Here is a 20,198-nt window from a genome sequence, read left to right as displayed (position 1 = left end):
TAAATAATTTACACTACTAACAAGTCTAATCATTTCAAACTATTACTTGGCTGCTGCTATAGCTATATTTCCACAGAACAAAAAATTGTTATGCTTATTTGCAGGGAATGGGAAAGCAGACAGCAAATTTCATAGCAAACAGAGCCACTGGTGAACCACATACCCATCCACACAGTTAAAATATTTCTGCTCTTCTATTGCATTTGGTTTTCAAATGTCCTGCCAGAAGTGCTTTTAAAACAGTGATCTTCTTACCATTATACACTCTTTTTCAATAAAATAGAAAGGGCCCAATATCAATGTCTTTACTTTTTAATCTACTGAAATTGCAGAAAAGTCAACACAAATCCAGCAAAAAGAGACAAACCGATACCTCATGGTGTCTGTAGAATCGGGCCAGGCCTCAGCTCATATCTTGGCAGGAGCTGGGCAAATATTTTGAGCAATCCTGGCTGTGAGATCATGATGCTGACATCACAAACAGGAACTCTGACACTGGTTGGCCTCTAGGATGCCACCTCACCATGTTAAAGGAAAACCAGAAGGTTCTGTAGCCCTGAATCTGGAGCTGATAATTCAAAAAAACATACCTTCTCCCAAGAAAGTATCGTCCTGTGTAAAATCAAGCAGCTCATTCTCCACTACAGACCAGCACAGGCAATGCAGGTGAGCAGAGAACAGCACATCCCCCTAAGTTAAGGATTTAGCTCACTACCAGGCACATATTTTTATATACTTCAAGTTTGCAAGTTGTTATTTCGGTTCAGTTTCAAACACTTTCTCTTAGCATTCTCTCCTGGGAAATTAAGCTATGTTTAAGAATTCTGAAAACCGAGGAGGAAGTAAGTCATGAACTTAAAATGTCATCTTGGTCTCGCCACTCCACTATATCACTAACTTCACCAAGTCCAATATTTATTTACTAAGAAGATGGAGGGTTCTGATGTGTAAGCTACAGGTTGATTTCACCAGGACTTCCCTGGTGGTGCAATGAATAAGAATCCGCTTGTCAGTGCAGGGGGCATGGGTTTGATCCCTGGTCCAGGATGATTCCACATGTCAAGGAGCAACTAAGCCCACATGCCACAACAACCGAGCCAGTGCACTAGAGCCTGTGCTCCGCAGCAAGAGAAGTCACCACAGTAAGAAGCCCATGCACCGCAAGGAAGGGTGGCTCACGCCTGCCGCAACTAGAGAAAGCTTGTGAGCAGCAATGAAGATCCAGCTTAGTCAAAAATTCCTAAATAAATAAAATTATTTTTAAAAATAATTTCCCCAGGGGATTTTCCTGACCCAGGAATCGAACCCGGGTCTCCCACATTGCAAGCAGATTCTTTACCATCTGAGTCACCAGGGAAGCCCTTAATATAAACAAGATAAAAAAAAAAAAAAGGAAAACAAAATGTCAGAAATACAAAGCCTCACCACAGTTCTGCAGTGTCTCTTTGCTAAGAAAAGCCAAAATTGCCAGATTGTTGTCATTGTTGCGGTTCCCCACCACCCCAGGAATTCTGGAATTTGCAACCCAGAACAAAGAAAGAACTAGTGACATTTTATTGTTATTTCTAAGTGGTTAAACATTCTTAAATTGGAGGGAAATGTAACAAAGGATTAATAATCATTATCTCCAGGTGATGGGATTACTGGTAGTTTTAATACATTCTTTGTATTTTCTTGGGTTTCTCAAATTTTATTTAATGAACAAATATAATTATTTATACCTCCTTTGGATTTTCTTGGATTTATCAAATTTTATTTAATAAACAGATATAATTACTTAAGCAGGAAAAAAAAATTTTTTGTTGTGTTTTTGGCCAAGATACACAGCAGGTGGGATCTTAGTTCCTCAAACAGAGATTGAACCCACACCCTCTCCACTGGAAGTGTGGAGTCTTAACCACTGGACCACCAGGGAAGTCCCAAGAAAAAGATTTTTAATGACTTTTTTTGAGTCACAGTAAAACGGATTGCTTCCTAAGGCCCTCGTTGGAAGAAAAGTTATAACCAACCTAGACAACATATTAAAAAGCAGACACTACTTCACCAACAAAGGTCCGTCTAGTCAAAGCTATGGTTTTTCCAGTAGTCATGTATGGATGTGACAGTTGGACTATAAAGAAAGCTGAGCACCGAAGAACTGATGCTTTTGAACTATGGTATTGGAGAAGACTCTTGAGAGTCCCGTGGACAGCAAGGAGATCCAACCAGTCCATCCTAAAGGAAATCAGTCCTGAATATTCACTGGAAGGACTGATACTGAAGCTGAAATTCCAGTACCTGATTAGAAGAATTGACTCATTGGAAAAGACCCTGATGCTGGGAAAGATTGAAGGTAGGAGGAGAAGGGGATGACAGAGGATGAAATGGTTGGATGGCATCACCGCCTCAATGGACATGAGTTTGAATAAACTCCAGGAGTTGGTGATGGACAGGGAAGCCTGGCGTGCTACAGTCCAAGGGGTCACAAAGAGTTGGACACGACTGAGCAACTGAACTGAACTGAAAATGGGTTGCAGCCAGGGAGTGAGGAAGCAGACTCTAGTGTGCTGTGTGCACAGGAAAAAGAAACCAGCACAACAGGCCAGTGTAAGCAGTAAGAAGTGGGTACCCAGGCAGACAGGCTAGGTGTTCATCAAGCCTACTTCTTTCTCTTCCCGGAGTCACAGACCACATTTCCCAGCTCCCTCTGCAGCTCAGTGTGACCACGTGACTGAGTCCCAGCCAATGGAAGGAGAGCAGGGCCTGCAATGTGTATACTTTTAGGCCTTCCCCATAAAATCTTCCCACCCTTGGCCCTTCCCGTGGCTTGACGGAGATGAGCAGGGTGACTTCAAAAGCATCGATGGAGGACACCGAAGAAGCCTGAATCCCTGAATCACTTTTCTTCATTCCCCCACCATGAAATACCTAACCCCGACTCTTCTATAACTGAAAATAAACTTCAACCCATTTAAGTCATTAAAAGTAGTGGAGTTTGTGACAGCAGCTACCTTTTCTTACCAAGTGACAAAGAGATCAAAACCCTGCTGAGACCTTGGAAAACATCTCAGCTAAGTAAATTCAAAATAAATTTGAGGATAAGCTCCTGAGACAGAAATGCTTCGTACTATAAAAAGCATGATTATATGAAAGACAAGTAAAAGTACTGTGTTTATTTAAAAGCAAAAAGACATGTTACTGGCAGGAGCAGAAATATGTTTAAAGAACACAAGTGTGACTGTGTGTAAGATGAGACTGATGGTGAGATGATAAATGTTCAAGAGTTGGGTGGGGATGGGACTACTTGTCTACAAATGTGAATGAAACTGTCCACAGTAAACAGTGTTTATTATGGAAGATATTTTAGTAATATCCAAACTCTACCTTTTTCCTCACCCCTCATAACCTAAAGAAAAAAAGTTTAAGCACTTTACAGAAACGAGAAGTTTCTCAAAACAAGCAGTCCCTCACAACAAGTGTGGTGTAAATTATAAGTCCAAGTGAAAAGAAATAATCATCTTCATAATTCTTATTTGATTTCCTAAGGTCTTGTTTCCTCTTTTGCAGTTGCTTTGTGGGTTTTGTTTTTGTTTACTGTTATTTTTTTCAATGTGAAAAAAAAAAAAATGTGGCTCTAAAAAAAGAAAAGTATGAGAAGAGGGTTAGATTGGGAAATGAGACAGCTGGATTCTGTCCCAGCTGGATGACCTTCAGCTAGCACTTAACCCCTTCCTGGAAGGATAACTTCCTAAGGATAACTCATTAAATAAGATCAGTTTCTAAGTCTGTCCTTCTGTAGTTCTACTGTTTTGGATTCAAATACAAACTCCCTAAGTGAAAGGGCAAGGATTCAAAAGTGAAAGGAAAGCTACCGTGACTTCAACTTTGCCAGAGTTAAGAGTACCCTGCTGTCAGGGAAGAAAGAACCACACCTGATAAGATCAGCCTCCGAAAAGCACTGCCTCTCCTCTCACTCTCCAGCATCCTCCAAGGCAAATCAGATCTCCTGCACTTCCCTTCAGCTCCTTCACAGCCCATCAGCAAAACAAAAATACTATATTTACGAAATTTGGAAATTCTACTGGGAGGCCAAGGAAGAGTTGAAGAATTTGCAATGAATTTAACCTGCCAGGAGAGGGAGTTTAACACTGAGCCTCCAAAAACAAGGCACCCACAACAGCAGAGTGGGCACCTGGGCACTTGGATTTCTGCTCAGTCCTGCTGGGTGCTGGGGAAGAGACGGAGCATCAGGCAGCTTAAGTGTCTTAGCTGCAGGCAGCTGCACACCGAGACTTCTGAGTGCCCATCTAATTCTAAAATGTTAAAAGTTTATACACTTAGAAGGGAAGGGGAAAAGAAGTTCTGAGAATAAGGCAAAGTCTAGTCGAGAGAAAAGATGTTTCTGAAGCTGATTTTCAAGTCAAGCTAGAGACAAAAACTCACACAGCTGTGTTCTAATATCATGTTCCGGAGACTGGGAGCTTCATTCAGTCTAATCCTGTCCCCTGAAGTCATGATTATGTAAGTGTCTGCTGCTTGCTGTGTCACTTGCTATCCCCCACCCCCACCATGGGAGACTCTGTGTAACCTGAGCTCCCCTGCTTCACCAACTGAAAACACACAACACTCGAGTCACTTTCCAAATTGACTCGTATTTATACCAAGGAAAGGAAAGTTACTCAATTTTTTCCATCTTTCAGTTTCACTCACACTGATATGTCTGTACATACATAAAACACAATTAGAGCTAAAGTTCATTTATATATTTTCTTCAATTCCTGAGTAAAACAAGGAAAGTCAAGTGTTTTCAACTTCACAGAAGGATATCAAAACCCAATCAGTAAGCTGATGGGGTTGCCTGGGCCAAGTCAAACAGTTCTCATCACCCAGCTGAACTGAGGTGAAAGTCCTCATATGGCAAATGCAGAGTCATGCCAGTTCATGCACCCAAGGCCCATATTCCACTGCTCCGCACAGCACATCCCCTCATGCCAGGACTTCCAGGGGACACAGGAAATGACTCTAGAAGAATAAAAGCAGACGCATCATCTCCTCTCGAGGTCTCTTCTGACTGTGAGTCCTGCCCTGTCTCCTCCTTCTCTGGACTGCCCGAGCCACCATGGAGTCTTCTATAACTGAGTGATGAATCAGTTTGGTTTGTACACTGTGCGATGACTACGTTTCTCCTCGTTAGGGATGAAACTGGTCTCTGCATCCAAACAGCCTAAAAAAGTACTTGATACACAGTAAGAGTTTAAAAAGTCCTGAACTGACTCAATGAAACAAGAACCCCTAAAATGATGCAATATTGGGATTTTCAACCTGAAGCAACCTGTATCTCACCTTCTAAGCATCTGATGAAGACAGCAACATTAGAGGGTTTCCCAACCCTGGGATCACCTTCAAAAAGTAGGCCAGTGAGGCTTCAGGCGAACGATTCAATTACCACCCCCAGTGAATGCTGTGTAAGAGCTAGAAGTCTCGAATTAGAGTTCCTTTGTGGACACAGAGATACTCGCTCTTTGCAACAGAAATAAAATGTGAGGCAAATGTGTAGCTTTGAACTTTCTAATCATTGTACTTAAAAATTTTAAATACCAGGTGAAATTAATAACCTATTTTTATTAACCAAATATATGCAAAATATGACTTCAAATGTAATCAATATAAAACTTTTAATCATACATTCTTTTTATATTAGGCCGAAATCCAACTATGTTATTTTCTAATGTGATTACTGGAGGACAATTGCTTTACACTGTGAATCAACTATATGTACACATATATCCCCTCCCTCTCGAGCCTCCCTCCCTCTCCCACCCCACCCCTCTAGGCCATCACAGAGCACCAAGCTGAGCTCCCTGTGCTATACAGCAGCTTCCCACTAGCCACCTACTTTACACATGGTAGTGAATATATATGTCAATGCCACTTTTCCAATTTGTCCCACCCTCCCCTTCCCCGCTGCGTCCATAAGTTCATTTTTATGCCTATGTCTCTATTCCTGCCCTGCAAACAGGTTCATCTGTACCATTTTTCTAGATTCCATATGTATGCGGTAATATACAGTATTTTTTTCTTTCTGACTTATTATGAAGACTCTAGGTCCATCCACATCTCTACAAATGACAGGTTTTTTTCCCTTTTTACAGCTGAGTAACATTCCACAGTCCAATTATGTATTTTATACTCACATCTCAACTTGGACTTGCCAACAGTCATACATGGCTTACGGCTACTGTACTGGGCAGTGCAGCTCTGGAACTATGTGTAAGGCAGATTATAAAGATGCTCTCCCCATTGACACAGATAATGAACTTACCAATCAGATACCTGAGTGACCCTGGGTATGCAACATTCATCTTTCCTACCACATTACAGGCTTCCCTGGTAGATCACACAGTGAAGAGCCTGCCTGCAATATAGGAGACCTGGCTTCAATCCCTGGGTCCAGAAGATCCCCTGGAGAAGGGAATGGCAACCCACTCCAGTATTCTTGCCTGGAGAATCCCATGGATATAGGAGACTGGCTACAGTTCACAGGGTCACAAAGAGTCAAATGCCACTGAGCAACTAACACAACACAGCAACAACAATCACATTACAACACACGTGTGAAAGGGAAAATGGATAAGCTCTTGAATGTAAAGCTGTGAATAATTCAGTTGTTCTTAAGATACAGATGAAAAAAAATAACATTTCCAGTAAGAGGACCTTTGAAATATCTATTTGACAGGGATACATGATGCATGAAGAAGCCCTGCTTATAGCACAAGGCACTGCCCAGTAAAACTGATGGCTCAACACAGTTTGAAAACACACCCACGCAAAACTCAAAGCAAAGAACAGAGACTGAGTTACAGATGAAAATTTAATAAGTGTGTTTCAGGATACAAGAAGGGAACCTGAGAGGTAGCACCTGGCAGATTTAAGGGCGATGGAGCAGGAGGCAGCGTTTCAAGTACAAAGAGGCGAGTGAAAGCATCTTTCTACTGAGGCGGCTCCACGCTCAGCTGCTTCTGGCATTCTGACTGCAGGAAGCCAACACAGATTCGGGGAAGTGTGGAGTGAGAACGTGCGGAAACAAAGGACCAGAGACTGGAGGGGAAACTAATAGGAGAGAAAGAGGGACGAAGGATGAGACCGCACTGTCAGTTATTCATTTCCTGCTCATCTGTTGTTTCTTCCCCCGTGAACTTTAGTAAGTTGGCTTTGATTTAGAGATAGTCTAGTGGCTAAAATGTAAGACTCAGAGAGGAAAAAGCACTGTGGCAAGTATCAACACCGGAGAAACGTGTCAGTCTACTGAATGAAGACGCAGAACATGTCTTGTGGGATGAAGAGAGGCACATCTCCTCTGGGACAGAGTATCTGGCAAGTGTTCTATGTGCTGGAACAGTGATGAGTGTCATGGAGCCACCTGCGGTCATCCTAAGGTTCAGGCCTCCTGGAAGCTTGCCCCGTGAACATAGAGAAAATGTGTGTGATGTCACCAGACACAGTCTAGGGCACAGGCCACCAAAGAGCCACTGCTTCACATCACTGCAATACCAAGTGAGATAAACGAGAATAAAGAGTGAGCAGGGAACTGGAGGCATCTGGTTTTAGCAGCAGCTAAGTGGTTAGCTTACTTAAATGGTAAAGCAAGAGGTAAGTCTGCTAAGGCTGGGTGATGACAGAGGCGGTGATTTGGATGGTCCCTCTGTTTCTTATTCCACCACCTCCAGCAGAGCATTCCAACACTAGGGACTAGTGGGGAAGATCAGCCAGGGGAAAAGTCACACAACCCTCCCCAAAATAAACATACACAAGACGTGAAAGATTGCCACTTTCCCTTGTAGAATGAGAGAAAAACGACAGAATCCATCTTCCAGAGAGCTGACTGTCCTGGCGTGCAATATGCCTAAAGGTGGGGGCGAGGGGTGGGGGGAGGCAGTGTCTGGTATTGTTCAGGAGGCCAGAGCCTCTGGAAACACCTTAGAGAATTCCATGAAGGGACTTCCATGGTGGTCCAGTGGCTAAGACTCTGTGCTCCCAATGCAGGGGGCCTAGGTTTGATTTCTGGTCAAGGAACTAGATCCCACATGCAGCACTAAGAGTTTGCAGGCCACAGCTAAAGATCCTGCTTGCCACAACAAAGATCAAAGATCCCAAATGCTGTAACTAAGACCCAGCATGGTCAGATAAATAATAAACAAAATAAATATTAAAAGAGAATACCATGAAATACTGAGACACAGTACAGAGTCTGAAACATCTTAAGACATCAATAGAAGCAGGAGACTAAGACTTAAACTAAGAAGCCCTATACAAGGTAAAAATTGAAATTGAGAAAACTACAATTCATCATTTAATTTCTCATATAAATTAGAAAAAACAGCATCTCAGTCTAGCCTGAAGATTACCAGCATTCTCCAAAGATCACCTGCCTAAAGACACAGAACCTTCTAAGGACTTAAAGTTGCCTAATGCCTTTCTCACGGTTCATCCAAGTTACTTTGGTACTGCTTTTGATAAGTTTATGGTTAATCCACAAGCTGAAGATGGAGCTGGTAATAATTTACATTCATGGAGTACTAAATTTATACTTTTCAGAAATCATTATAAAGCATGACACAAAACAAATAATGCAAGTTAAAGGGAGAGAAAAGGAGACATGGGAGATAGGAGTGAAATTAAAATGTAAAAAATACCAACTTAACTGTAATGCCGCTTTTCAGTACTTCCACTCAGTCCCACATCTACCAACTTGATCACCTTGTTTTTATAGGGTTGACTTATACTAACTCCAGACATGTATCAGATACATATTCAGACATGTATCTGAATAAGTACACTAGCAGCTATTCCTCAAAAACATGGTCCTCACAGGACTTCCCTGGCAACCCATGCTCCCACTGCAGGTGGTATGGGTTCGATCCCTAGTCAGAGGACTAAGATCCCTGGGGCGGGGAGGGGGTTTGTCAAAAAAATAAAAAACATGATCCTCACTGTCTTCACTTGCTGACTTCAGATCAATGTGCCTTTCACATGGTAGATTATTGAACAAATATTCATCCAGTATTAAAGACATGTCTTTTTTTAAAATTCCATTGTCAAAAGAATTATTCATAAACACCAGTATTTCCTCAAAGATTTCCAACCCCTGAGTAACTCTTGCTATCCAGAGTCACAACAGCTACAGGACCACCCAGATGTCAAGGAACTTTTGATGGGTTACTCCGGGGTGGAGATTCTTGAGGAAATACTGGTGTTTATGAACAGTCCAGGAGGCAAAATTCTGGGTCTTCTTTAGCCTTTTGCTACCTTGTTGTACTGGACGACCACAAAGATTCATTTTCACTGAAACTTATCTAGGTAAGTATTTATATATATATTTCATACACAATATATAATTTTCTAAACAGGTCAGACTCCAACAGCCTTAAAATTAACACAAAGATTAAAAACACAAACTACACATCTCTAGACAAGGATAAAGTACAGAAGATGAAAATAGTGTAGTCACTGTTTGCCTAAAAGGATCAATGTGAAAAACCCATTTAGACACTCAAGGGCTGACACAAGCAGGGAAGGATCAGAAAATTAATTGGCCTCTTAATTCAAATGGTGCTACAAGGAAGTTGTACCTTCAACTGGTAGAGTCCTTAACGAGCAATCTATAAAGTCAGTCTACCAATCTTAAGTGTTGGTTTAAGAATATCACACAATAGGATGCTGAAGATAAACAGAAAGTTTTACATCTTTCCATCAAAGTCAGAAGTAGAATGTTAAATGATTCAACACTCAGTTAAGGATGCTTGCCAAATAAAGTCAGAACAGGATGTCAACAGAGAGACATAACCCCTTGAAAAATTATTCTGTGCTCGAAAATTACATGTTTTTAAATTTTGAAGCATATATGACACAGTACCAAATACAAGTTATACCCAGAGTTTCAAAGTCTACAGCTGTTTTTGAAAGGAGGGGGAGGGTGCCAAAACTCAAGCAAAGAGAGCTGGAGCATTAGACGATTTTTTTAAGATGGAACGCTGAGCCATGACGCATCGGCCTGCAATTATGAGTGTCTCTGCACAGTTCAGTTTGAACGAAGATTTATTTTCTGTTCCTGTTACTTAGATAAGCAGAAAATAAGCAGTCTCCCAAAGTTCCTCCATCTGCAAAGGACTTTTTTTTTTCAAAGAGCTGAATAATTTGAGCTATTCTGCTCATTTATACAAGTTTTCACAAAATTCCTACAATTCTGTATCTCTAATACCACCAGCTTAGAGACAGATCTTAAATAAGGAACTGAAATGACTAGGCCTGGTTAGTATCTCCCAGAAGAACTTACTTAATAGGTCGGCAGCAGTCAATTATACTAATGTGTAAAAAGGAGCAAATGTGCTTAATATAGCATCATAAAATTTTAGACTTAGAAGAGACCTGCAATCTAGTTCAACTTCCTCATTTTACCATGGAGGAAACTAATTCTAAAAAGTGAAACCACTGGTCAAGGTCACAGTTACTTAACGGTCCAGGACTTAAACCCCAGTCTCCAGTTTAAAGACTCCTGACCTTCATCTATGCAGATGAATAAGTTTTCTGGTCTGTTATAAACAGCAATGAGATGAGTAAGTCAATCTCAAGGCAGGTTAAAACTCATTTCCTTCTCCAGCTTTCACAAAGGAATCAACATCGGCATACTTTTCACTTGCCCTTCAACAGTCACACAAATGCAAACGCTCACGAACTGTTTGTTCTGAATAGGAAAAGGGCACACAGACAACAGAAGAATCAATGACTTCCTCACTGTTTTGTGGTGTTTTTTTTTGCCTCTTTATAAAAACCTTCTGGCTTTTACTTTGCAAATGAGCAATTTTAATAGTTGCAGGCTGGGAATTCCCAGGCACTTCAGTGGTTACGACTCAACCCTTTCACTGATAGGGGCCCGGCTTCAATCCCTGGCCAGGAAACTAAGATCCCACAAGCCAAAGGAAAAAAAAATAGTTGTAGGTCTTCTTTAGAGGGAATGGAAAAAATACCCAAATTTCAGTTTGCTCAATCCTGAAGGACACTTTTGGCTATGTCAAATTTATTCAGATGTCCCTGAGACATTTTTCCCATACAACCACCCCTGATGTTGTCAATGGAAACTAGGAATTGGTTTCATTTGGATCTTAATAACCCAGCTTCATTGTTGGTTACTTTTTACCTTTGTAGGTAATCTTCCACACAGACATAGGGCAAGTTCTATCAGATCTTACAAAGAAACTCCTTTCAGTTAAACAGGGGGAAATAAAACTGACAAACATAAAAAAGGCCTGAGGTTTGGCAAGACACAAGTTCTGACATGAGAAGCACGAGTTCCTACCCCACGCGAAATACTTCAGTTCAGTTCAGTCGTTCAGTCATGTCGGACTCTTTGCGACCCCATGAATCACAGCAGGCCTCCCTGTCCATCACCAACTCCCAGAGTTCACTCAAACTCATGTCCATCGAGTCGGTGATGCCATCCAGAAATACTTAGCTCCTCATAAATTAAAGTTCATCAGTGCAAGCTTCCGTCTAAAAATGTGCCCTTAGACAGTGGCAAGGCACTCCGACTCAAAGTAATTTTCCATACATGGCAGGAAATAAGGTTTTCATTTCCCAGACTAGTAGAAGTGGGTTTTCCCCCATTCAACTTACATGAGAGAAAACTGAGGTGCTAAACCCAACTTCCTTTAGGAATGGGTATGCAGGAAGGCACAAGGGATCAAAGGGGCAAGAAGAGTTTTGATACTGTTTTACAGATATTCATTCATTTAATCGTCATGACGACTATTTGAAATTCCTTTTATCCTCAGTTCAGAGATGAGAAAACTAAGTTCCAGAGGTTATCAGTTAGAACCAGATCTTCCAGAAAGCATTAACATAAAGTGAATAAAGTAACAAAGTAATAACAGAGCTGGGACTGGCTGCTGGAGAAGACTCCTCAGAGTCCCTAGGACTGCAAGGAGATCAAACCAGTCAATCCTAAGGGAAATCAACCCTGAATATTCATTGGAAGGACTGATGCTGAAGCTGAAACTCCAATACTCTGGCCACCTGATGCGAAGAATTGACTTATTGGAAAAGACCCTGATGCTGGGAAAGATTGAGGGCAGGAGGAGGAGGGTGCAACAGAGAATGAGATGGTTGGATGGCATCGCCGACTCGATGGACATGAATTTGAGACAGCTCCGGGAGTTGGTGATGGACAGGGAGGCCTGGAGTGCTGCAGTCCATGGAGTCACAAAGAGTCAGACATGACTGAGTGACTGAATAACAACAAATACCCAGAAGTTTTCCTATTTACCATCTACAACCAGATAGTTTTGAGCAATCATCATACGAAAGACTTGCAAAAAAAAAAACGTAAAGATTACAAAACCATGCTGCTGTGTTGTGCTCAGTCGTGTCTGCCTCATTTCAACCCCATGGACCTACAGACCAATAAAAGGGACTCCTGCTCAGAGCAGGGAAGCCTCTCCTTGATGCAAACCCAAACGTCTTAGTTTTATTTCCTATTACCTGCCCTCAAAGTACAGAGCAGGAGACTATCTATCTGCTATGATCTCAGCAGGCTACCCTTTATGCCTTTGTTCAATCCAATCCAGCCTAGAATGTCTTCTCTAACCCATCCCTGCCTAGAGACCCTCCATCTCCATCAACGCCAAACACAAGAGCTACTTCCCACTTTGTTGTTACTGTTCAGTCGCTCAGTCGTGTCCAGCTCTTTGCAACCCCACGGACTGCAGCACGCCAGGCTTCCCTGTCCTTCACTATCTCCCAGAGTTTGCTCAAACTCATGTCCATTGAGTCAAAGAAGCCATCCAACCATCTCAACCTGTTGCCCCCTTCTCCTCCTGCCCTCAATATTTCCCAGCATCAGGGTCTTTCCCAGTCAGTTCTGCACACCAGGTGGTCACAGTATTGGAGCTTCAGCATCAGTCCTTCCAATGAATATTCAGGGTTGATTTCCTGAAGGACTGACTGGTTGGAGGCTTTCTTAATCCTCTCTCACACACACACAGAAAAATCCCATGGAAGAGGAGCCTGGCAGGCTACAGTCCATAGAGTCACAAAAGAGTTGGACATGATTTAGGGACCAAACAGCAACAAGCCATGTGAAATGGACTGTCTTCCAGGGCCCCAGCACGCCTCTGCTTTAGCCTCTAACTGGCCCACTGTTAGCTGCCTCACCTGTGAGACAGCTGCTTATACTCAACACAGAGTCCTCACAGCTCTCAAGAGATGTTTGATAGATCAGTATTTCTGGGGTTTTCTCCTACCCCACAAGACACTTTCGATTGGCCACACTCATCTGTAAAGCTTTACTATAATAAATCTAGCCATTTGCAAAATATGCCAGGTGACTCACAGTCAATCAATGATACAAGACTGGTCTTTCCTCTGTCTTCCTGGGCCTCTTTGGTATTTGAAAGCGCCAGTGACTCCCTTAGCACTATTATCATCACCAAACCCCCACATTAAGACAGCAAACCCCATCAAGTGAACAGGGCAGGTGTTACCCCCACTTTACAGAATGAGAGACTATAAGTCAAGCAACTAGTCCAACTTCACAAGATTCACAGAGCTGGGGCTGAAGCAAATTCAGGACCGCAAACTTATCTTTTTTTTCCTTAAATCTTTATTCCCAAGGTTCAAACTTCACTGAAAAAGCAAGTGCTTTATACCAATATAAAAGCATGCATATAGCTAAGTAACTTGGCACTATGAGTTTTGTGGGATTTTAGTTCCCCAACCAGGGCCAGAACCCTCATCCCCTGCATTGAAGGTGGATTCTTAACCACTGGACCACCAGGGAAGTTCCTCAAACTTAAAAATAGTCCTGATTCCCCCCATCTTGGTGCGCTGAGAATATTTCCTATGAAAATATTACACTTTTAATTACATCAAAACAGAAATACAGGGCTTCCCTGGTGGTTCAGTGGTAAAGAATCTGCCTGTCAATGCAGGAGACACGGGTTCAATCCCTGATCCAGGAAGATCCCACATGCAGAGGAGCAATTAAGCCCCTGTGTCACAACTAATGAGCCTGTGCTCTAGAGCCCGGGGAGCTGCAACCACTGAGCCCACACACCCTAGAGCCTGTGCTCCACAACAAGAGAAGCCACCAAAATGAGAAGTCTGCGTACTACAACTGGAGAATAGCCCGCACAGCAGCAAAGACTCAGCATAGCCAAAACTAAATAAATAAGAATATTAAAATAAATATATATAAATACAGATCCAGCCATAAAGACATTTTTTAAGTATAAAGAAAAAGATTAGAAGGATGTACTCCAAAACACTGAAATAATTTTTTTTTTTTAATAATTTTCTCTGGGCAGTAGGATTACGGATAATTTGCTTTTTTCTGTCTTTTAATATGTGTGTTTATATCTTATGCACTGAAAGTACATAGGATGACTAGTATGTGTTATTAAAATGCAAAGGTCCTTGTAAAACTGGTATGCAAGGCGAAAATAAACCCAAGAACCTCAAAAATGTAATCACTTCACTAGAAAATGCTTTTTAAAAGTCTAAATTTGACTGATTCCATATTCTCAATGTCGAAACTCAAGCAAGCCACATATGCCTTACAACAGAAATTAGCAATACACTTTTTTCCAGTCACCCATGTGTGAAAAAACATTTAGCGATAAAGTTTTCTTTCACTCAAGCTGTACAAAAATAAAATAAAATTACCCTGCCTATAAAGTTTATTTGTCTATAGTCTGGAAAAGTAGAGTCTATGTATCTTCCTTCCTGCCTTAAGTTACTAGAACGTAATGTCTCCAGTAAGAAATCATTCTATGGAGGAAACCAGATAAAGAAAGAAGGCAGGAGATCAAAAGATTTGATTGAAATATTTTAAAGAAAATTCCCCTAATATCTCATCTTTCCTGAGAAGACAGGGAAAAAAAGTATGCCAAATATTTTAGTGTTCTACTTGACTAGGGATCTGTAGAACCAGGGAGGGGGAAAAAATCTATTAAAGTTGCCTTCCATTTTACATCAAACCCAAATTTTGGATGATCTGCACGTCCTGAACATCTGGATCTTCAGGCCTTTAACTTCACAAAAGATACAGTAAAACAAGCACTTGGCAATTATAAGTGTAAAAAATGGGCAGAGTTAAAACTGGGATCTAATCCAAGCTATACTTAGACATAAGTAAGCAAAGGAGAATACAAATACCAAACTACTTAATTCAAGTCAGAAGTATATTAGACCTTATGCTTATATAAAACATTAGGGCAGCAAAATGCCTGTCTGTAGTCTCATTAGGATTCCTAAGAAGAGGCAGATGAGAGTACACTTCCCCAGGGAAAGATAAAGGAAAGGGTTCCCAATAGGGATTCTGTAATAGGACTACTACTTTTCTAAGATTTTGCAAAGACTACTTTTAAGATTGCGTTGCTGATACACCATAAGACAGACAATCAAAAAAACAGACCCACCCATTGAGTTAGTGCTAGTGGAATCTGTCTTTCTGTAAGTGCCAGATGGAGATCTGGAAAAAAAAAAAAAGCTCTTTACTAAATGTGGCCAAGATTCCTTGGTACTTGGTGCCAGGGCCAGGATATTAACCCAGATGTCCTAGCCAAATTCAAGGTTGGTTAATTACAGTCTGCCAACCCACCAGAAAAAAAAAAAAAAGGCCCTTCTGTTCCCGATTTGAAATCTGAAGAGGTCACTCTTGAAATTCTTGTAGAGTACCATCAGTCAATATGTTTTCCCTTAAAAGTGCATTGTAACTCAAGTGCTGATTTAAAGAATATGGATTCCTTGAGTTCCATTTACATGGGAAACATACATTATGTATATTAAAATGCATATATAAGATGCTGTATTAGTTTAGAACCTCCCTAAACAGTCATCTAAAAAATTCATATTGAGACTAATACCGTCACTGCCTTCCAATTAAGACTGAAGACACTTAAAGGCTTATATCAAACACAGGTTTTGAATCATGAATCTTTTAAGACTAAAAAGGAAGGCTTTGCTGCCAGGAGCATAATTCCAGGAAAAAGCAATATATGCAAATGTCAGTTACAAGGTCTCCCAGGGCTGAGCAAAAATCCTGCATACAAACAGGAAAGTATATTCTTAACAGCAAGTCTGAACATCAAGTACTGGTCTAGCCTTTCTGTCAGCCACTTACTTAAGGTTTCATTGCCAATATAGTCTGTGCATTGCTTAAAATAATATAAACTAAGGTTCAATTTCTAGCTCTCTATTCACTGGCAGTGTGGCCTTTAAGGCAAGTTAGTGAAATTCTTTAAGCTTTACTTCCCCCATATCTTCAACTTTTTCTTCAACAAAATCGCTAGTATCATGGCACAAAATTCTTTATCTTTCACTATTTTAAAATATTTTAGGGACTTCCCGAGTGGTCCAGTGGCTAAGACTCCAAAGCTTCCAATGCAGAGCAGGGGCCTGGTTCAAGCCCTGGTCAGCAAACTAGATCACACATTCCATAACAAAGACCCAGCACAGACAAATATGTAAATAAACAAAGACAAATACTAAAAATAAACTAATACTTTAATACATATGTATTTAATACATATTTAGTACTACAACCTTAAATGACCTACAGTCTTAAATTATCTAGCCCCTCCCAAGCTCCTGCCTCGGGACCCTTGCAACTGATTCCTCTGGTATGCTCTTCCCTCAGGGATCAACATTCCCTCACTTCATCTAGATCTCTATTTAAAAGCCATTTTCTCAGCAAGGTCTCCTCTCATCACCCTATCTAGAATTTCCATTACCCTACCTCTTGTCTCTAAAACTTGTAGTATTTAGTCTTACCGTGTATCACTTTCCAACATACAGTGAAGTGTATTAACATGGTTACTGTCTGCCTCCCCTGCCTGAAGGGAGTTCCAACAACCGGGATTTCGGTTTTATTTACTGCTGTATCACCAGCACCCAGAACAGCAACCGGCACACAGCAGGCACTCAATAAATACCTGCTGAGTGAATTCCAAATGAGACCTCGGTACAGCCCACGTGCAGGTGCCCCACAGTCCCACAAACTCCCTCTGGGGAGACTACCACACACTACAAAAAAATACCAAAAAAGAGAACGTATTGGTGTGCAGTGATTACAAGTGTCCATTCTTTATATTAGAGAAAAACAATAGACATCCCACCTCATTTGTACAAGGAAGAGGAGAAAGAAGCTGATAATTCAGATAAAGTGGAAAATTATACGAGGTGAAAGGCTCATTTTAGTTAACACTGCGTACGTAAAGTTTTATCTTCATGTTAACAAATAGTAAGCCATCTTCCTATGACTTTACTACACTACCTTCAGTTTTGTTTTGTCTTTCTCTATAAAACCAGTCCTGGGACATCCCTGGTGGTTTTTATAAAATCAGTCCTGGGACTTCCCTGGTGGTCCAGTGGCTAAAATTCTGTGCTCCCAATTCAGGGGACCCAGGTTCGATCCCTGGTCAGGGAACCAGATCCCACATGCTGCAACTAAGACCTGGTACGGCCAAATAAATAAATATTAAAAAATAAAAAACAATCCTGAAACTTATGGACCTCATATTTTCAATTAACTGAATAATAAATATTGACTGAACACATGGTACTCTGCAGAATTCTGTAGAGGGTACTATAAACTGAAAATCAAGGTCCTTGAAATATACATATAGATATGTATCATACACATATATATACACACACACACACACAAATAGTTCAAGATAGATACACACAAACTCTGGGAAGAACAGAAATACATCTGTAATAAATAATGAAGAACAGGCAGCCAATATATGACAAATTCAAAAGTGCCTACCTTTTTGTGGAGCACAGGAGGACCAAGCCACCTCTTACACATCATGATTTGGGTTTGGAATCCCAACAGAGACAGAACTTAAAAGCAAGAGGATCACAAGGGATGGGACAGACTCAATGTTTGACAATAGGTTAAAAAAAATTTTTAAGGTAAGTGAGAAAAGTACCAAATTCCAAACTTACAAAGAACAGAAACCAGATCTGCCTACGTCTCTCTCACTGAAGCACAAGTAAGTGCTTAAGCAATTGTTGGGGGAAAAAAAGAGGGATGGGCGATCTTTATCTTTAGACAGAATACCTTCACAGGGTCCACCCAGTTTGTTGTTCACCCTTTTGAACTAGGCCTAGTGAGAAGCCTAAACTGTACCTTACCACTTTCTCTGAAACTCAGGACCAGCCCTTGGCCAAGTAATCATCCACTGTCTTTGCTTTAAGGAGGGCAGACTTGCTCCTTGCAGCAGAGTCACTATACCAATTTAATTACCAAGCACCAGGAGTCAGAATACCAGAGCTTAAATCCTGACACTACCACTTATCGGCTACGTGACCCTGAACAAAGTTCCTGACCTTTCTATGCCTCTTCTGTAAAATGGGATAATAGCACTGAATAGCACCATCATTGGGCTAGGTTAATTGAGACAAAACACATAAAAGACCTGCCCAGAGCTTGACCACAGGAAGCCCTCAATAAATATTAATATTTCCAGAGAAAAATGCCCCAAAGCTGAGGAGCAACATATACCTGAGGATTCTTACACCCCAAATCCTAACAGACCTGGTCTCTGGACTTGTACATACTATAGGTAACAGTAGTAATTAAAGGAAGAAAAAAAAACACCAACCAGAACCACAACCATAAAAGCAGCAGCAGTAACACTAGTCCTGAGCTCTTACCGGCCAGGAACTGTCCTAACATGAAACAGGAAGAAGGCAAGACTGCTGAATCCAACAACAATCAAAAAAAGCATATTTTTTTTCTCCACCCTCCTTTTTAAACACGTTAATTGGCGCCCAGGTTTTGCTAAAAACAGGTAAGGAAAGATTACAGACTTAACGTGTAATTTCTTCATACCAAAGAGGTGGGGCTGGGAAGGGAAGAAGGGGTGGTGCTCGGTCGCTGCCAGATGGAAAAGCCACATGAAGTGGAGCAACAGCGGAGTTCAGGGTTTCTCCGCGGATCAAAAACCACAATTTCCGAAGCACAGGATCTCCAAAGGAAGGGAATCAGGAAATTCTGCTTTGAAAATAACCTCTGAACAAGTGTCATCTGTCTCCGGAGCCAATCCCCTGACGAGGCAGAAGGTTCGGGTTACGCGGGGCAGCGGTGTTATTTCGGAAATCCCTGTCAATCTTGTCATCCAGCTTCTCCAAGAATCACGGTCCCATTCGCGGGGGTGGGGTGGGGGACAAAAGCCACGGCCGGCCGGGCCCCAGGCCAGCCCGCCGGCCGGCGCCCGCCTCGGAGGCCACGGCCAGGGTGCCCTCCATGCCGGCTCGCGGGCACCGCTGCCAAGGGCCCGAGGAAGGCTTAGGTGACCGCCGGGGCAACAGGTCCCGCTGGGCCTCGGCCCGCCGGGGGTCCGGCCCGCCGCCCCAGGACTGAGGGGAGCGAAGAGGGGCGCCGGGGAGGGAGCGGCGCCTGGGGCGGCGCAGGGGCAAGGAGTCCAAGCTCCATCTTGAGGCGGGCGGAGGAAGGGAAGGCCGGGCTCGGCGCTCACAGGGCCGGCCACTTTCCGGCTCCGGGGAGAGCACCCCCAGGGACCCCTGGCCTCCAGGGCCATCTCTCCGGGGCCCCCCGCGGCCCCACGGGGATGGTCGGGGGCGCGGGACCCGGTCCTCCCCTTGGATGCCGGGCCCGGTCCCCCGGCCCCGAGCCGGGCGGGCAGGGAGAGAAGGGGAAGGTGAGGCGGGGACGAGGACGGGGAGAGGGCCCGCGCCGCGCCCCACTCACCGCTCGCCGCCGCCGCGGTCGCCGCCAGTCGCCACCACCTGCCCCACTGCAGCAGCAGCAGCCGCGCGGCCGCCGCCTCCCGCCTCCCGGCTCGTCGGCTCCGGGCGGGGGAGAGCGTGACGCGCCGCCGCGGGGCCGGGAGGGCGCGCGCCGCCGGGAGAAGACGCCGCGGCGGCTCCTCCCAGCGCGCTCCGCCGCCGCGCCCACCGCGGCCAGCCCCGCGCCCCGAACCTCGCGGCCCGCACCCCGCAGCCCGCGTCGGGCCCAAACTCCCCACCACACGCACACGCACCGCTTCCTCTTTGTCTGCACCCGCCGCGGCTCCCGGGAGGCGAACCCCGGGACCCCCGGCGCACCCGCCGTCCCGCCCTCAGATCCCAAAGACGACCGGGACGGGGAGGAAGGTACCGGGGAAACCCATGAGGCCTGGACTAAGGGGCTTCTC

At 43.1% G+C, this 20,198-nt stretch overlaps 1 protein-coding gene across 7 annotated transcripts in view; it reads right to left on the bottom strand.

The window, feature by feature from the left end:
• CLIP1 (CAP-Gly domain containing linker protein 1) overlaps window positions 1–19,893 on the bottom strand; it is a 116,505-nt gene extending 96,612 nt beyond the window's left edge. For 4 of the 7 annotated variants that reach the window (XM_088828146.1, XM_088828140.1, XM_088828144.1 and 1 more), the window contains exon 1: window positions 19,754–19,893. The gene's annotated coding sequence lies outside the window, so the exon portion shown is untranslated. Of the gene's footprint in view, window positions 1–16,964; window positions 17,056–17,803; window positions 17,881–18,874; window positions 19,042–19,753 lie in introns of those variants that run through there. The other 3 variants (XM_088828142.1, XM_088828141.1, XM_088828143.1) reach the window with 3 other exon arrangements.
• Window positions 19,894–20,198: the final 305 nt, after the last annotated feature.

Source organism: Moschus berezovskii, chromosome 19 (genome assembly GCF_049115385.1).
Source record: "Moschus berezovskii isolate FMDL1 chromosome 19, NW_MosBer_1.0, whole genome shotgun sequence".
Lineage (NCBI taxonomy): Eukaryota > Metazoa > Chordata > Mammalia > Artiodactyla > Moschidae > Moschus > Moschus berezovskii.
This window is presented reverse-complemented; position numbering and strand designations above follow the sequence as displayed.